Source organism: Pyxicephalus adspersus, chromosome 5, assembly GCF_032062135.1.
Source record: "Pyxicephalus adspersus chromosome 5, UCB_Pads_2.0, whole genome shotgun sequence".
NCBI lineage: Eukaryota > Metazoa > Chordata > Amphibia > Anura > Pyxicephalidae > Pyxicephalus > Pyxicephalus adspersus.
The window spans coordinates 59456829-59475203 of NC_092862.1; the positions used below are offsets into that span (position 1 = coordinate 59456829).

The window sequence follows — 18375 nt, forward strand, 5'->3', positions numbered from 1 at the left end:
CGAGTAAAAACCTGTCGGATAAGCGCGGCTTCGTGCGCGAGCTTTTTCGGTTGTTGAATAGCGCGATCGCGCACGATTCCGGATCGCTAATACGACTGCGCGATCGATAATACGATTTGGCTTGATGAATCAGGGCCAATGTGTCTAAAAATTCCACCTTCTCTAATGATGTAATTGACAGCATTACACTGACTATTTTGTGTTACTGTATATGAACCTTTACACAAAAAAGCCATATTTGTTAGTCCAATGTTAGCCATAATGTTTTTTCTCTATTTTTGTAGCCCCAGGCAACTGTTTGCAATTAAGTCTATAGAGTGGGAGATTCACAGCAGCTAATATGAGAAAAATCTAATACTGAAACTGCCTCAGGTTGTCTGCTACAATGGCATGATATCTATAGCCATGCAGTAAAGCATCACTGATTTCTATTTTAGTCTGTGATATCATGGCTAGACAATTATATAATGACATGGGTAATATCTTAACTCTCTCCATAATATAAAAAAGGAACATATTGTCTAAGGTTTTCTGGTTAAGGGAGAGGGAGGGAGAGGTCTGATGATCTTAAACAACTAATAACTAAGAAATACATTTAACAAGTAGAATTTTTGTCATACACTAGGTAGAAATCCTGGTCAGGCAAAGTGATAGCTACTCCTGATTCAGCAGTTTTCCACAAAATAGGGAGAAGATATAATAAACCCTTTGACACCACCAGGAAAGTATTCAAGAGAAAAAAAGTAATACGTTTCAGGACCCTGTTTAGTTGGTATTGTTTTACCTCTGATAAACTAATCCCACAGCTATGCACCATCTTTTTCTATGCATTATCTTCTTTGCATACTTTACAAAGAAATGATCATCAAAGCTTACTATTTTTGTTTGGAGATAGTCAGCCAGCCATTCCATATGCCTGAAAAAGCGACCTAAAGTCCTTCATTAGACAGATCCATTAATAAATGCCCATTATAAGGTAACTATAGTTCATGTTCAATAATTAGCAATGTCGTGGACCTGCCCTATGACCATTGATTGGCCATAGGTCAAATACAAGTTCAACTAAACTATGGAACCTTTGGCCAAGATAGTATTTAATTTTTTGAACTACTTTTGGTGCATTTTTCTGTTTTTTAACTCACCTTGCCTGACTTTTGACCTTAAACTTACTTAACATGTGAATACCTTGGCTGACTGACTACTCTATATGACCTTCCTCTTACCTGCTCTTGTTTTGCAATTTACCTGGTCGTTTTCCTAGCTACTTCACAGTTTAGTCAAAGAGTCCCAGATCCTCTGTCAGTCCTTGTCCATCTAGATTTGCAAAGTTTTGCCTAACCAAGTGCTGGGACCATACAGAGGCTGAATGGGGCTTTTATACAGGTAAAGAGTGCAGGGTAGACTGGAAGATTTGGGATCTGGGAATGCACTGATGTTGAACCAGACTTTAAAATGAGATCCTATAATGTTAAAGGTTTGACCTTATAAAAAGGTTTGACTGATTAACAATTTGGGAGGTTAAACTTTGCAAAGTATAACTTCACAGACACAATTTCCTGAAGATTCACTAACACTTTGTATCCCTCCCACATTTCAAAAAAACTGCAATTAGGTTAATTGCCCCCCCCACCCCCATTGACTTTAGACTGTGCTAATGACATATGACTATGGCAGGAACATTAAATTGTGAGCTCCTATCGGGGGACAGTTAGTGACATGACGATGGGCTTTGTAAAGTGCTGTGGAATACCTTGTCGCTATATAAATACTAAGTATAATAATAACAAGCTAATGGTGTGGCTCTGCAAAAAAGGTATTAGCACAGCAGAAGAGTTACATTTTATTATGCCCCATGTGCAAACTTTTCTTTACTAATGATATAATATTTAAAATATATTTAAGTTTGGTAAATTCTGATTTAAATATTTACTGGATTAGATATTCTAAAATTCCATCTGTAGCACCTTTCTTTTTCTACAATAAATTTTTCAGTGACAAGCACTGATTACATCTATCAAAAAATAGTTATTATAGTTATTCTTCAACTAATTTCTTACCACAGTACAGAAAATGCAGCTGCAGTCCCGAAGGGTGGTCATCATATCAAGAGGGTGTTCACAGAGACACAGCTTGCACATAATTAGGGGTTCCAGTGCCAATTCTCCATGGCTTGAATTGCAACTCATCAATGAGTGATGAAGGATCTTAGCAGCAGAAGCCATGCTTTCTTTAGTTTATCAACATTTCTACCTGTCAGAACTGAAAAAAAACATTAGGAAAATAATTGTGTATTAATTTGTAATGGCAAATGTGATTAAAAACAGTAAAATGAAACAAATAATGCATAAATATACTGAATAATGATACTATATAATAATATATACGTACCTTATTTATTCTTAGGAAACATCTACATGGACATCATAGTTAAACTGTACAATAAATACATACATATTTACTGTACTGTAAATATATAGGTAAGCATGTTTTTTCTTTAGTAGTTTTTCAACCAAATCTTGGATTTCCACAAAAAAACAGAATCTTTTAAAGGTCTCTGCTGAAAACATGAACAGCAAGACAAGTGCCATAGGAAAAACCTGACAAATCCTTAAAGCTATGTTACCAATGCACACAAAATGCTGGCGACTTTCAAACCTAATCTTCTGTTGTCAAAATATACTTCTTAAGCTCTTAAAGCTTCCCGCTGGTTCCTAAACTTAACTGACCAGCTACTAAATTCTTCATTATTTGTAAAAGGACAAGATTCAAGAGCTAGAAACACTTGCTGTTATGTCACTGGCTTTGAATTTTTAATTTGCCCTCTAAGTGCAATGTGTAAAAGGTAATAACTGACAGCAGCCAATGACATTCATCTCTTTAGGTTGTAAGGAGAACATAGCTTAGATTATGTACTTATTGGCCTGTGGGATGATTCAAATACCTTTTATCTCAGCCACCTGGTTTAATTACATGCAACTGCTCAAGCAAATGGCAAAATACGTGATTTGCATAGGCCCTCTCCACCATCCCACCATTAATATACCCAACAGGTCCTTTCTTCCTTACCCAGTGGTTTACCTTAATGCTGCTCCACGTTTACTAACTCCCCTGTAGGGACGCTAGGAACTGTAGTTTGGGATCTATTGCTTTTTTTACTGTCACATCGTCACATCTGATTGACCTGAAAACAGGCTGAAATCAGAGATGAGAGTGTTAGCCGTTTTGCTTTAATATTTACTAAAGCACAACTTGTAGTAATTGTGCCATTGGTACTAAAAATAGGCAAAAACACCTATACTTATTGCTAATGGAGGGGTAGGTACTAGGTAATGAGTATTAACTTGTATGTAGGGGAGGTCAGGGCATTTTATTTTCATCTTGAGAGCTGGAAGAAATGGTTGGTATTATATACCTCATGTACTTAGATTAGAAATAAAGTAATATGTTTTTAAAAAATGTAAAAAGCGAATCATTGCCAATTCTGCATTAGAAATGTCTTGTGACAATCTGCAGTACTGATACATTTTTTTTTCAAGTAGTAGAAGGTAGACAGATAGCATGTTTTTGTTTTTTTTTTGCGGTTGCTTGAGCCTGCTTAGAGAAACTAAAACAAAAAATAAAATGTCATCATCTGCTCTTTTATTATTATAATTCAGCGATACAAACAGTAATGATGTGAAAAATAAAAATAGAAAACATGGGACATTTCAGACAAAACAAGTTTCATAATTAAGTCACTTCACGTCATTTCATAGCCGCTCAAAAACATCCTTCCTCAAATATAATAGAACTTTGGATCACAGGTCAAACAGTTATGTAGCCAAAGTAATTCCATTTCTATATAAAGGTATTTAGTGACTCCTTATGAGCAGAATCTTCATTATAAAATGCGCAGACGTTTTAATGTGGACAAATATTAACAATAAACTGTGAGCGAAAAAAGGTGAAGTTCGAAAGCATTCTGAAAAAAAACTGGAACAGAAGTTTGATCTAAAAGTGCTTAAGGACAGTCAATCTGTGATTTCTGTGTGTACTTTACAATGATCTATTGTCTTGGTGGGGCCCCTGAGCCAAACATCAAACAGGCTGCACAGGTGTGTATAAATCAATATTAGGACTAAACTTTATTTTGACACTCTGCCGTTTAGTGTCAGGTTTAATATCAAGGGGCCATGCTTTCTCTGGAAACTAAACTTAAACAAAGCACTTTTTTTACATGTAACAATACCCTAAGAGGTTCCTCTTTTAGTAAAGGAGTTTAGGCTGTTTAATTGTTCTCCAAAGAGGGGGGCTGTGTGGATTTCCACTGGGCCGGGATTAAAGTATGGGCCGCTACCAAAATATGTGTGATAGGCTCAGATGTGGGTTTGGGGGGCCCGAGAAGGGCAATCCCAGTAAATGGTCGAGAGGGTCAAGGGAGAACGGCTGCTGGGTCACTTCTGTGTTTAGCTTATTAACCCTGTCCCAAAAGCTATGAATAGTGGGACAGAACCAAAAAATGTGCTCCAGTGTCCCACGCTGGGATCCCCATCTCCAGCAAAGAGGATCTGCAGCTGGGAGCAGCCTGTGCAGCAAAGTTTTCTTTGTAAAGTGTGCATATGGAGCTTTTATTGGCCATCTTCCAGAGCTTGGGCCATTCATCTCTGTCTAGGCCACAGCCCAAAATAGCTTTCCAGGTGCCCATAAAAGCAAATTTGCCAAAAGCCCCCTGCGCAAACACATGGAGGAGGTGATAAATGGAGGAAATAAGACTTTTGGCATAAGGACCGGTGACACAAATTCTTTCAAAAGGGTTGAGTGTAGTAAATTTGGGCAACTGTTGAAGGGAAAGAACATAATGCCTTATCTGCAAGTATGCAAAAATGGAGGTTTGTGGGAGGTCAAATTTGTCTTGTAATTCCTGAAAGGAGAGTTGTCTTTTCTCCACCGGGTGTAAAATATGCCTAATATGAAACAGCCCCCTTTCCCTCCACGGAAGCCATATATTAGTTAAACTATTGGGTAACGAAGGGGTGTGTATAATAGATGTAAGTATAGAGGCTTGGGAGGAGAGACCATACTTAGTCTTATACGCTCTCCATATATTCCTCACAAACACCATCGGGGAAAGCAGGTCTCTATCTGTTAATAACATGGAGGAGCTCCATAACATCACATTAGAGTGAAGTGGGGCAATCCAAGCTTCCTCTAATTCTCCACATACACTGGGAGAGGATAACATAGCCCATGAAGGCAAGTAGCGAAGGTGAGTTTCTACATAATATTTAAACAGGCCTGGGGTCCCAAGACCACCCATTTTCTTGGGTGTAAAGACCACTGATCTGGATAATCTGTGTAGCTTGTGTGCCCAAATAAAAGTCAGAAAACCAGCCTGCAACTTTTTCAAAGTCAAAATTGGGACCCGGACTTGGAGAGTTTCAAATAAATATAGAAGTTTGGGCAAGAGCAACTCTTTCACTGGCGCAATGCGTCCTAAAAGTGACATTGAGTGCCCTTTCCATTTATTCATATAATTGTATATCTCCTGAAAAACTTGGGGGAAATTATTAGTGTACAGTGGGTTTAGGAAGCTGTAATCTTAGTTCCCAAGTAACTCAGAGAATGTTCCCACCACATGAAGGAATAACTATCCTGTATTGCTGAGAGTTGCAAGGGTGGTATATGTAGAGGCATGGCTTCTGTCTTTGAGGAATTGACCTTATAACCCGAAACAATGCTAAAAGCGTTTAGTTCGGACCACAAATTCGGGAGAGTAGTAAGGGGCTGTGTAAGTGTGAGAAGGACATCATCCGCATATAGTGACATTTTATAGGGCGATCCCTTCACTGAAACACCCTAAATATTGGGATTAGAGCGTACGCCAGTGCTTCAATACTAATGGCGAAGAGCAAGGGGGACAGGGGGCATCCCTGTCGTGTCCCGTTTTTGATGGAAAAAATTGTAGAGGAGGCATGAGGCAATTTGACAGAGGCCGAGGGCCAACTTTAAAGGGAGAGAATTGCTCCCACAAAGGGACTGAGAACCCAATTTTAGTAAGTGTATATAACATGAAAGGCCAGCTGAGATGGTCAAAAGCTTTCTCTGCGTCCAAACTCAATACAAGCAAAGGAGTTTTGCGTTTGTTGAGGATATCAATAACATTAATTACTCTGCGCATATTGTCACTAGCATGACGGTATGGGATGAAGCCCGTCTGGTCCCTGTGTACAAGCAATGGTAAAAATTTAGCGAGCCGGTTTGCTAAAATCTTAGAGTAAATTTTAAGATCCGAGTTCAGTAACGCAACGGGCCTGTAGTTAGTACAATCCATCGGATCCTTACCCGGCTTGGGGATAACAGTAAAATGGGAGCATGACATGGAAGGCGGGATGGGTTTAGCATGAAGAAAATCATTAAATAGGTTTACTAGATGGGGAAGTAAATTCGCCAAGAAGGTTTTGTAATATAAATACGGCAAACCATCTGGGCCAGGAGCTTTATGTGAAGGGAGATGAGAAATAACCTTGGAGATTAATGGGGCTATTAAGGTGCTCCAGGTGTTCTGTCTGCAATTGGGAAAGATTCAGTCCAGCTAAATAGGCATCTAGGGTGGCTTGTAAAACTGAGCCCATGGAGCTCTGCGCCTGGTGCAGCGTGTGATATAGTTGGGTGTAGTATTGTTAAAACTGGGAAGCTATTTGGGACAGGTCATATCTTAACATCCCCTTCTCATCTTTAATGGCCATAGGGGAGAAATAGATTGTATGTCTCGCAGTTTTCTTGCCAGAAGTGTATCTGCTTTGTTGCTTTTGTGGTAATAAAGCTGTCTAGTACGCTGCATCATCCAGCTGACCTTCCTCAGCTCCAGGGCCCTCAATTTGGAGTGGAGGGAAGTCACCTCCCGTAGGAGGCCAACTGACGGTCTAGTGTTGTAGTAAGAAACTTAAACTGCCCCGCATTCAGAACGAAAATGTTGCACATGGTTAAAGGGACACCTAGTAGGGTACTATGTAGAAAATGTACCTGCCCTCCGGGTCAGTAATAGAACATATGAGGGAGAGTTTAAAAGAGTCTTTATTAAGAATTGCAACCCCTGCACGCTTTTTAGATGGAGAGTTAGCCATATGAGCACCAGGGTAATATTTAGAGACAAAGTTAAAGGTGCCTGTGCTGTCAAAATGCGTCTTTGCAAAAATATAACATCTGCAGACTGGCGTTTAACTTCTCTGAGTGCCAATTTTCTCTTAGTGTTAGAGTTTAGTCCCTGCACATTGAGGGATAAAATGTTATTAGCAATAAAAGTATTTTACAAAAAGAATGTAGCAAAGGCTTCCCATGTTGCCAGGTAAGTGGAGAGGGGGGTAGTTAAAGGCTCCTGATTATACAACTGTGGACAATGGAAGCGCCCCATGAAGGGAAGAGAGGGGTAAAGAGGGAAGAGACAAAGAAAAAATACAAGAACATAAACAATAAACCAACTTAAAACAGTCGCTGGTCAGCGACCAGGGGGTGTCCAGCAAATGCTGGTCCCTGTGCCTCTTCCAAGGCGGGAACAATCGTACCTGGCGAGTACACCAACACTCCCAAAGGGACTGAAAGCCCAACGGCCTTCAAAATTAACCAAAATAATCTCATTAAACAATGTGGTCGGCACCGGCTGGTAAGCAATTGGGCTCAGAGAGAGATCCCCCACCACGCCCAGCCCAGCAAAGCCAGGCCCGGTGTGAACCCCCCCCCCCCCCAAAGGGTCTGAAGGGCAAATGTATCCACTTAAGGATAAAAAGCAGTACTGCACATTGAAAAAATACAGTGGTTATAGTGTAAATGGGGAACAACAATAAATTCAATGAGAGATAAAAAAGAAAATGAGAAAGCAGGGTCTTTCTAGGCACAAAAAAAATTGTATTTGTGAATTCAATAAACAATAACAAATACATACAAAGAAGTCATAACAGTTTTAGGCTTAGTCTACACGGACTGTTTCCCCAGCGTTTAACCTGAGGCTTTTAAAGCCCTTGTTTGAAGTCCCCATGCATTCCAATGGGCTAATCTACACCAGGACGTTTCCTTCAGGCACGTTTTCGAGCTTTATTTTAAACGTTGCTTGCAACGTTTAAAAAATTAAAACGCTGGTAAATCGCGGGAAAACGCTGGAAATCGCGGGAAAACGTGTCCATTGATTTTAACGGGAGCGCTTTCCTGCGTTTATGCATGCTAGAAATTGTCAATAAAAAAGCTTCCATTGATTTCAATGGAGGCTTTTACAAACGTTTTAACATTAGCCTGTGTCCTGTGTCAGTATTCCATGTGTCATTTATGATTAATTACATGTACTATACTGTTAAAAATGAACACCTATGCCTGGCACGTGTGAAATTGTCTGCCATTGTGTTTGCTTTTGGTGCTTTTCACACCTGCAAATGATGTCATTCATTATCACTTGTGTGTAGTCATTGTCTTTAATTGTGCTTCACTTTGCACTCTTTTCACTCTATTCTGTGTATACTGTTACATTTGTCACTGTACTGTTGCATGATCACATTATCACATGTATGCAGGGATGTATGTACTTCCTGTACTTGCAGAAATCACTGCCCAGGGTTACAGTTTGCATTTCTACCAAGTGCTAAAACGCTTGTAGAATCGCGGTAAAACGCGGATAAACGCGGCATAGACGTTTTTCAGCTTTTTCCAGCATTAAAAAAAAGTTTTAAAACGTTAGAATAAGTGCATAAAAACGCTTATAAACGCAGTAGGAACGTTTACATGCCTTTTTACAAAACGTCCATGTAGACCCAGCCTTAAAGATAGATCACAATCTTTTCTTGTGATCCAAACAGTATCGCATTAACTCCAAAAAGCACTTAAACATACTACAAAACTCAACTTACAACCAAAAACTTGTTTGTTGAAGTAAACATTTACAATTTGGGCTCTAGACATCAGGCATCTAGCCAATCAAGTAAATTTCTTGCCATACAAATAATTCAATCGCCAATCATTTGTTTATGTTGATTGCTGTACCCGACGCATTTTGCCCTAAAAGGCTTCTTCAGGGGTATTGGTTTATCAACAAATTTTTGCACTTGCAGTAATTTAGTCTAAATTATTGAAAATTGTTGTATTTGTTACATTGTGTAGTACACATAGGTGTGTGTGTGTAGTGGAACAGATAACTAGATCATCTAGTGTCTAAGCCTTAGCTAAGTATCACAGATTGTTACCTGCGATTAGGATCTACCTAGTCAAAAATAAAACAGGACACACACCTATGTCTGAGGTGTTCCAAACAGTACAACCACACATTAAACAAGTCTGACCTAGAAAAGTGATATTTCTGTTCTTTGAATCTTGGGGACTTTCAAAGAAACTGCACATGCAAATACTCTACACAAAGAAAACAGTAGCTGGATCAGCAGCAATGGGTTTCACTTCAATGTACCCATATTATTAATTTATAACACCAATGTACTAATCTCTTATTCAGTTTGCTCAATTCTAATACAAATAAATACCTGTTCATACCTGGCCACATCAAACAGAAGTACAGAGCAATGGCATGTGTGGTCCTTTATGTTTATAAAGACATAAGCTTGCAAGCTACTGACTTGTATGTAAAGGTACAGGCTCCATGGCTCTCATGTCACCTGGTGTGTGCATGGCAAGTTAAACAAGTTAACAGTTCTCCTATTTCTAGGCTGTTCATTTCTTGCTTACAGTATACACAAAACACTAAGAATGATCAGATTTGTTCATGTGCTTTAAATTCTTTCTGGGTAAGGGGCATGGTGACACAGAAGTATATTCCTTTGCCAAGGATGGTAGGAGGAAATGACAGTTTAAAGTGTAGCAATCAAGACACATTCCTTTGTAGAACAAAATGTTTTTGTCAGCCTCACAACATTGTTATGGAAAGGAGATTCTATGGTGTAGTTTAGTCAGGTATGTACTGAGCACATGCCTACAGGTTGCTGCGCCAAAGGGAGCCAAGAGACGCAAGTGGTACCCATGATAGATAGATAGATAGATAGATAGATAGATAGATAGATAGATAGATAATAAATAGATAGATAGATAGATAATAAATAGATAGATAGATAGATAGATATTTGTAGAACAAAATGTTTTTGTCAGCCTCACAACATTGTTATGGAAAGGAGATTCTATGGTGTAGTTTAGTCAGGTATGTACTGAGCACATGCCCACAGGTTGCTGCGCCAAAGGGAGCCAAGAGACACAAGTGGCACCCATGATAGATAGATAGATAGATAGATAGATAGATAGATAGATAGATAGATAGATAGATATAGATAGATCAGAATGTCATTAGTCATCCTCAGGACATTGTATAGAAAGTAGAATGAATGGCTGGATTACAGTCAGGTATGTACTGGGCAACTGGGAACATCACCATGGGGAGCTGAGAGTCGCAGGAGATCCCCAAGCCATTGGTTTGATATTATAATAAGAATGATACAAAGATAAAAAGGAGACAGACAGACTGATGGATGGATAGGTCAGACATTATAAAGTGATTACTAATACCTATGTACAGAGAAAGAGACATTTCTAAATGAGGTGATCATACATATACCTTTGCAATGTACTGTGACACTACATCCAGCATGTCATCACACATTACACACACAGTACATACACACAGCACACACAGTACATAGAAACATCACACAATTCATACACACATTACACAGCACATACACACATCACACAATTCATACTCATACAAATAGTACACAGTTCACACACACAGTACGCAATACATACACATACATCACACAATGAGATGTAGCACATAGCGGCCACATATACGGTGGTGTAGTGACACGTTGTGATAGAAGGCTCCTTACCTTGCACGGTATGTATAGAATGATGGATCCCCCGTGTGCTGCTCTCCTGTGCTGTGTTGAATCTCCTCCCTCTATTCGGTGGAGTTGTCATTCTGTAGCTGCACGTCACAGCTTGTATGCAGAATGGAATTGTACAGGAAGTAAATAAAAAATAAAATTCCTCTGCTGTGCCCCCTTCTCTGTCCCTGCCATGCACAGCAATACCCAAGCAAGAGTCTATCCTGGCATCCCCTGCTATATTCCTGGCACTGTAATAGTGACAACATCTTTGGCCAATCACTGGCCTTTTACTAAACATAAGGTGTTCTGTGATTGGCCAAGGAGAGAGAGGCGCATCATCTTCATGATTGGTGAACTTATAGTCTGTTGCTAGTGACAACTCTGACAACTCCCTCCTTTCTGTTGCTTTGCTCATCCCAGCAGTAATAAAGTGACAAAATGGAAGCAGTAGAGGGTTTTTTTTGCACCATGTTGCCAGTGAGTTGTCCCTAGCATCCGGCCTCAACTCCAACTAACACTTTGTGAACAGAAACAAGATTGGCGCCGTGCCATGGAAATTTGGCAATTATGTGTTCTACATTTACTGAACAGCCAATTATTATTATATGGTAATCTAACACTGCTCAGAGTGACACCATTGCTGCACAATGTAACAACACACAAAACAGAGTTGTCACATTGATAAAATAGCAGATTTGCTGGCGTGCTGGGCGTTTTCTGCAGATTTTCAGCATTTTGGTGGAGGTCAAAAAGTATTGACACAAAGACATAAAATATTGATGCCATTAGATCAGCACAATGGTCAGGCAATTAGACCAGATGGCTAGTTGCAGCAATGTTGTAAGTTTCCTAATTTTTAGGCCAGTGCTACATTTTTGAAAGTGTACTTAATATGTCTGGATTCCCATGTGCTAAGATGTGTGGTGCCATGTATTGCAGTATAGCAGTCCATTCACCTGTATGTTATGTGTTGGGTAGGCCATTCACCTGCGGTTAAAAGATTGGACTATTTTTGGCAGTGTGGCCCAATGCATTGCAATGCCCTGTGAAGCAGCACAGTGTGATGGAGAATAAATAGCACCACATAGCACTAGTGTGTAAAACGTGTGCTGAGTTATAGACAGGCTATAAAGCTTTGTATGTACAGTAGATTTTCAGCAGCCAGAATGTTTTGTATGTACATGTGCCTCCAAACATTGTAGAGGAGACTGTTATTGATCCACCATGTTGGATCACCAACCACCAATAGCAGCCGATGCCTCTGTACATGCCATAGCACCTGTCACCTGTACCCATGCTTGATTGAAAGTGTGTACTTAGCTTCATTTTAAATGTCCAGCCATGAGGGCTTTGGAATATTCACCGAGCATGAGATGTCTGTCACATCCAACATCCATGTCACACCTTCACAAGAAAAAATTAACAATAAAAAAAGTGCTTTCCAGAAATATCCCATGCACAGTGTTGGTAGCACCATGTCCTTGGACAATATTCAAATGTTGCCAGAGGCCATCAGAACATCTTCCTATAATTAATTTTGAGAAACAAACTTTTAATAAACTATTTATTTTGAAATTATACTTTAGCTACTGTTATTAGTAACAGTTGGTTATGTTTTTTTTACAGATGGTGAATGGCCAGTACCCTGAGAGATATGACTATAAACCACTGGAGTAGATGTGCCGAGCCTTTATATTGTAAATAGACAAGGAAAGGATAGAGAAATTAGCAGCTCTTTATGGCAAGCCTAATTAAACTAAAATAATTCCACAAATATGACAATATACATAAATTATGTAAACACAATAAGAAAGAATCTTTTGTGTTTACTGTACATGTTACACAATCTCTAGCAATGTATAATATTTATGTGTTTTAGAATGGATGTTCATCGAAAACTAGATTAGTGGGTCAAGATAAATGTAGTTTTTTTACTGTTTCCTCTGACGCGTTTCGCCCTAATGAGCTTCCTCAGGGGACAGCCAGTCGCTACAATTCAATAAATCACGGTAAGTACACATACTATAAACCATCACTAAAAATACATAATGTTAAATTCTTATTTGCAACCTGTAGCTCACTTGATATATTGACCTGGTAAATAATACTAATGATGGGATGAAAGATCAGAGGCTGAACTCACATCAAGGATCAGAGTTTTAGATAGCAGGTGAGTTGGATAAGCTCTATAATAGAAAGATTCATCAGTAGCCACTAAAATTCATATTATGAACTGACATTATCAAATCAAAAAAATTAAACTTACTTGGACGGTATAGTAGTTAATGTAACTTATTAAATGTTCACTTTTTGGGTTGAATTCATAGGAGTTGGGAGGGTTCTATGAAAGAGTGAATATTTCAATGAAAGAATTAAGGTATTTATTATCAAAAAATATTAAGGTAATGCAATATATTAGTTGTCCACAAGATGGCATACCTGAGATGAGTTCCATACTGTACCTAATAAAACTATTGGTGAAAGATATCTGTATTCCTGGTAGGGTTAAATCTATAAATAGATAAAAAGCAATTGATAGGTAAACCATAAGGTACTTGTAACTATATACACATATATATATATATATATATATATATATATATATATATAACTATATACATATATATACTACTTGAGATACATGAACGTACCTTTTTGAAATATGAAGCTTATTTGTAGATGATAAACAATGTTCATAAGAAGGTATTACTATGACAAAATACTTATTAGATAACTGAGGAGTACAGGAGTAAGTAGTTAATCCAGTACTGCAAAGGGAAGACAAAAAAGGGGGAACAGTGAAAAATAAATTATATCTAACCCATGTAAAAAATTATTTTAGTTTGGAGAAATAGTATTGCTTTGAGTGCTATATACTGGTGTAGAGAGAATAGCAGCAGAAGGAGCTTCTGTCAGCCGCCCAAGAAAGGACTGGCACCCTCTAAAGCTCATCCTTATATGAGAAGCCTTATATGAGGCTTGCGCACCAGCCTCCAATAATTCAATAAAGTTGTATGAATTGGAAATTCGGAGGCCAATATAGTTTATTACTAAGGGCTTCCGCAGGCCACTAAACAGGCCAGTCTGGCCTGGATGTTAAACTTCTTCCCAGCCCAGTTGGTTATGTTTTGTTTTTCAATGCGGGTGATTAGTACGGATTAAGTCACACACTTGGTTTTACTTTTGAAATGTAACTGCTTTCTCTGTTACTTACTATTGACTGGGAAAGCCAGCACCAGATGCTGCAAGTTTCCATGTGTGTCTCAGTTTTTTTATTTTACTAATGGGCCCCCCTTAAGAGTATGCATTTTTCTGTAATGTTACCAGTACTTGTCAATTATTTATAGTATCTAAATAAATAAAACTAAACACTGTAAACATTTTGTTCTATATAGTAAAAGCCAAAATGTAAACAATAATATTTATGGAAAAACCATTACCCCTAAAGAGGACTTCCAACAAATTCTGTAGCCTAAAAGCTTAAGAAATCATCTATTACCTTTGACTATTCTTCTCCCAAAGCTTGGAGTGAGATCTGGGATTGGCACTACTAAAAAGCTTTCTGGTTTCATTTGTGTAATGAAAGCTGTACCCTAAGGCCTGGATTGTAAGGTTCTCCCTTCTTCACCATTTAATAGATTTATATTTCCTCCCTTCCTGCTTCCCCCACCAGTTATTAGCTCACCAGTCATCATGTAGGCACTTTGGAGGAAACAAGGCCCTGCTTTTCTACCCTACACAGAGACTCACTGCGGAACAATGTGTGCTGCTAGTTCCAATGGGTAAAGTTTCCACAGCAGAGGTCCCTTATACTTATCATGTAGAGAACTTTTTTACAATATGTAATCATCTAAAGTAATTCATATCTATAGTGTTCTAAGCCAGCGGTCGCCAACCGGTGGTCCGCAACTCTGGCCAGTGCACACCCGAGTGGGATCAGGAAAAGGACCCCGCTGGGGGGACGCACCTGCCAGAGCCGCGGACCACGTCCCCAGTACAGTTCCCAGGCTCGGGAAAGTGAGCAGGCTGGTCCCTGGTCACAATTCGCCCACGCTCCCATTGCAGGCTCAGATCTACGATGGGGGAGTGGGCGGGGTTATGTCATAATGACGTCAATCTGGGAAAGGTTCCTCCCGCTTTGAATGACACCCGGCTCCCCGCGCTTGCGCGGTCGGGAGCCGGTGAATTTAGTGGCTCGCAGGACATAAAAGGTTGGCGACCACTGTTCTATGCTATAAACCACATTACACATGTGATTTGTCTCTGTACATACGTATATGTCTTTTTTCTGAGGTTGTGCTATAAAATGAGTATCATACTTTGTCATTTCTCTTGAATGCACAGAGATATGAGTCATTGCTCTGAGGTGCTTAGGTTTTCACACTTATTTAGGGTTAGTGAAGTTGTATTAAAAGGCATTGGAGTCAATTCGCCAAACTGAATAGGTAAGTATAACATTGTTCTTATTTTATCTTGTAGATATTTTTGTGCAAATAGCCAATTCATTTACATTTATATCTAATAGGCGTGCAATCATTTTTTTTTTGTAAGGTCAAAACTTGGCACTGGACTTGCAGGGAGTCCTGACCACCTGAGGCAGAAGAGACTCTCTCAGTCATCTCATTGGTGGGGAAAGAGACATACTTCATATATGGATTTCCACAGGATCGCCTACTATTTATTTTCTATGCAAGCTGATGCACCATAATGAAAAATACATATATGTAGTCACTTGGACATTTTGTTCTTGTTTCCTAATGTTTTTTTACATATGTTTTGCTTTATTCTTTCTTAGTACAGTATATTAAAACAGCTTCGTTATCCTCCAATCAAATACTTCGGAAAAAAAAAAAGTCAAATATTGATTGCAATGATAATCGGCATGTGCATGCAGTGAAAATTCTTAATTTTCAGTAAACATATTATAGCCATTACACAATCTATATGGAAGGGATATGTGTTTGTACCACCAGATCTTTGTCAAATTCCCTTTTACACTGTGCTGTTTCAATATGATTCATTGCTGCATGGGATTTCCTTGAACTTTCGATGGTTCCGCAAAATTTCGGCGAACCAATTTCACGAAAACCTAGGAAGATCAAGGAAATTAAAACACTAGGATTCACAGGGCTGAATTCATTCATGCAACCGTGGGAATCCTCCTGTTTGCAATCCCCGGGGCACTAGAGGTTAATTAACCTCTAGTGCCGGGGATCGCACACTTTCCTCAGCCAATCAGAGAGCACCAGATGTTTTGAATGGGGAGACTGGTCCCCATTCCATCTCGGATGCTGATCTATAAAATCGCTGCCTGCAAACAAGAATAATGGTCACTTTTCCATCAATACAAAAATAATATTTAATAATAAAGTTTAAAATGGCTGCACCACTTCCCCAGCATCACATACCTATGTATAAAGTATAATGTCCTGCTGGAGGTGCAAGATCAGACAAGGCAGATATGTGCAGAACATACAAGGCATGAGCTGAGCCAGCACCAGGGGCAAAATTTTAATATTACATCATTTAAAACTTTGTTACAGTGCCCGCACGTATATGCAAATTTTTATATACTATTATATATATATTTACAAAATTCTGCAAAAGGGTATAAAAAATTTGAAGGTTTCCATACAACCCATATTACTACCCAAATATGAAGAAAACACATGTGTAGTACACGTATTCAACAGAGTTTTATATATTATCATATATAAAGATAAAGATTTATAAAAGCATGTTTACAGAATGAACATGGATGCAAACATCGCTATTAAGCAGAGAGTGGATAGAAAATGTCTTTGTATCAATATATGTCAATGTATCAAAATCTTAATATATATTTATATAGTAAAAAGTAAATCAAGTAAAACGATATAAGAAAAAAAGAAACATATATAAAGGATAAAAAAGGCTCTGCTAAACTAGCATAAAGTGAATTTGGCAGACAGTAACAGTAAATGTACTAACAATCTATTACTAATATTAATATTACACAAACACATATATATATATATATATATATATATATATATATATTATATAAATATATATATATATATATTATCAACAGAGTTAATGAATGCAATGTATATATATGAGCTATTCAAGATATAAAAGCATGTATCACGTATGACAAGGTCTCTGTTGCACAGGTATAGATGCGCATGTCAGTATTTAGCGGAGAATAGATTTTTGATATGGTTTCAATCCATTAATAATAAAATATAATAATAAATAAATATATATATATATATATATATATATATATATGTATATAAGGTTAATGCTCATGGTCTAGAACAGGGGTCCTCAAACTACGGCCCGCGGGACAAATACGGCCAGCTGAGGTTGTCCATCCGGCCGAGGCTGCTTCTCCTGCCTGAGCTCTGGCTGCCTGCGATCTGCACTCCAGGGAACCCGGTCACGTGACACCACTGTTGCCGGGTTCGCGCTGGAGCTGTCGGGCGGAAGCCATCAGGCAGAGAAGGTATGAGCAGAGACTCACTGCTGCCTTCATCCACTGGCTGGTTCTCACTGCAGCACAAATGTACTTGATCAATGTACATTTGTAAATAGTATAAACATACTATGCACATTGATCATGTACACATGTGCTGCAGTGTGATCCATGTATGAAGGCAGCAGTGAGTGACAGGTAGCAGACACTGACAAAGTTTTTTTAGCAGCCCTTTTTTAATTAATAAAAAATGTGGGGTAGTGTTGGGTGTAGGGTAGGGTGTATAAAAAGAAGCAAATAATGAATTGCTTGAGATTATTCATTTGCATGGAAAATGCAAGATAAATTTGCATTTTCAATACACACAGTGAAAATTCAAATTTATCTGTGCATTTTCCATGCAAAGGAATAATCTCAAGCAATTTTAAAGCCAAAGTAAACGCCACTTTTTTTTTAATGATCGGCAAGTGTGCTGTGCATTCTTGCTGATCATTAAAAAAAAAAAAGTTAGGTGACTTACCCCATCCTAGCGAAGTGCAGCGGTGACTGGTCCAGGACAATTAATGGACAAACCTCTGCTGATTCAGTTCACCACATGTCATCATGCAAACCGCCGCGCAGATGTTCACATATACATGTTCACATGTGAACTCCATTAAAATCAATGGGCATGCAAACTTGTATATACGAATTCCCTGCGAAGTGTACAAACAGCCTCCGCACATTGTAGAAACATGAATGGGGATATTATCACAGAGAACAAAGAAAAAAATTGCGTTTGGCCAGGAGAGCACCTTATTATGCAATTTAAAGGGCAAGTTTCAAAAAACACAAATCATTGTAATGACATCCAGGCTGTCATAAAAAAATATTTTATTGAAAATGAAAAAGAAATGGCGTAGTCCCCTCCCCGAAGCCACCTGTCACCCATGCAGGCTGGTATTGCTAGGCATACAAAGCCTGGGCAGCATGGGGCTCCACTGCCTGAGCAATACCAGCCTGCATGGATGACAGCGGTTAAAGAGGTTTTAGGGGTGGGGGGTTTTACACCAATTTGTTTCAACTTTT

The 18375-nt window shown here is 38.7% G+C and overlaps 1 protein-coding gene and 1 long non-coding RNA gene across 4 annotated transcripts in view; one reads left to right on the forward strand and one right to left on the reverse strand.

Moving 5' to 3' along the window:
* Positions 1-13617, reverse strand: part of LOC140330984 (uncharacterized) — a 21957-nt gene extending 8340 nt beyond the window's left edge. Inside the window, exons 1-4 of one of the 3 annotated variants that reach the window (XR_011920842.1) lie at positions 13499-13617; positions 13287-13358; positions 13114-13188; positions 2058-2259 (exon numbers count right to left, since the gene is read on the reverse strand). This is a non-coding gene — a long non-coding RNA (uncharacterized lncRNA). The other 2 variants (XR_011920841.1, XR_011920843.1) reach the window with 2 other exon arrangements.
* Positions 1-18375, forward strand: part of TPMT (thiopurine S-methyltransferase) — a 121082-nt gene that overhangs the window by 44495 nt on the left and 58212 nt on the right. The gene's annotated exons all lie outside the window — the stretch shown is intronic.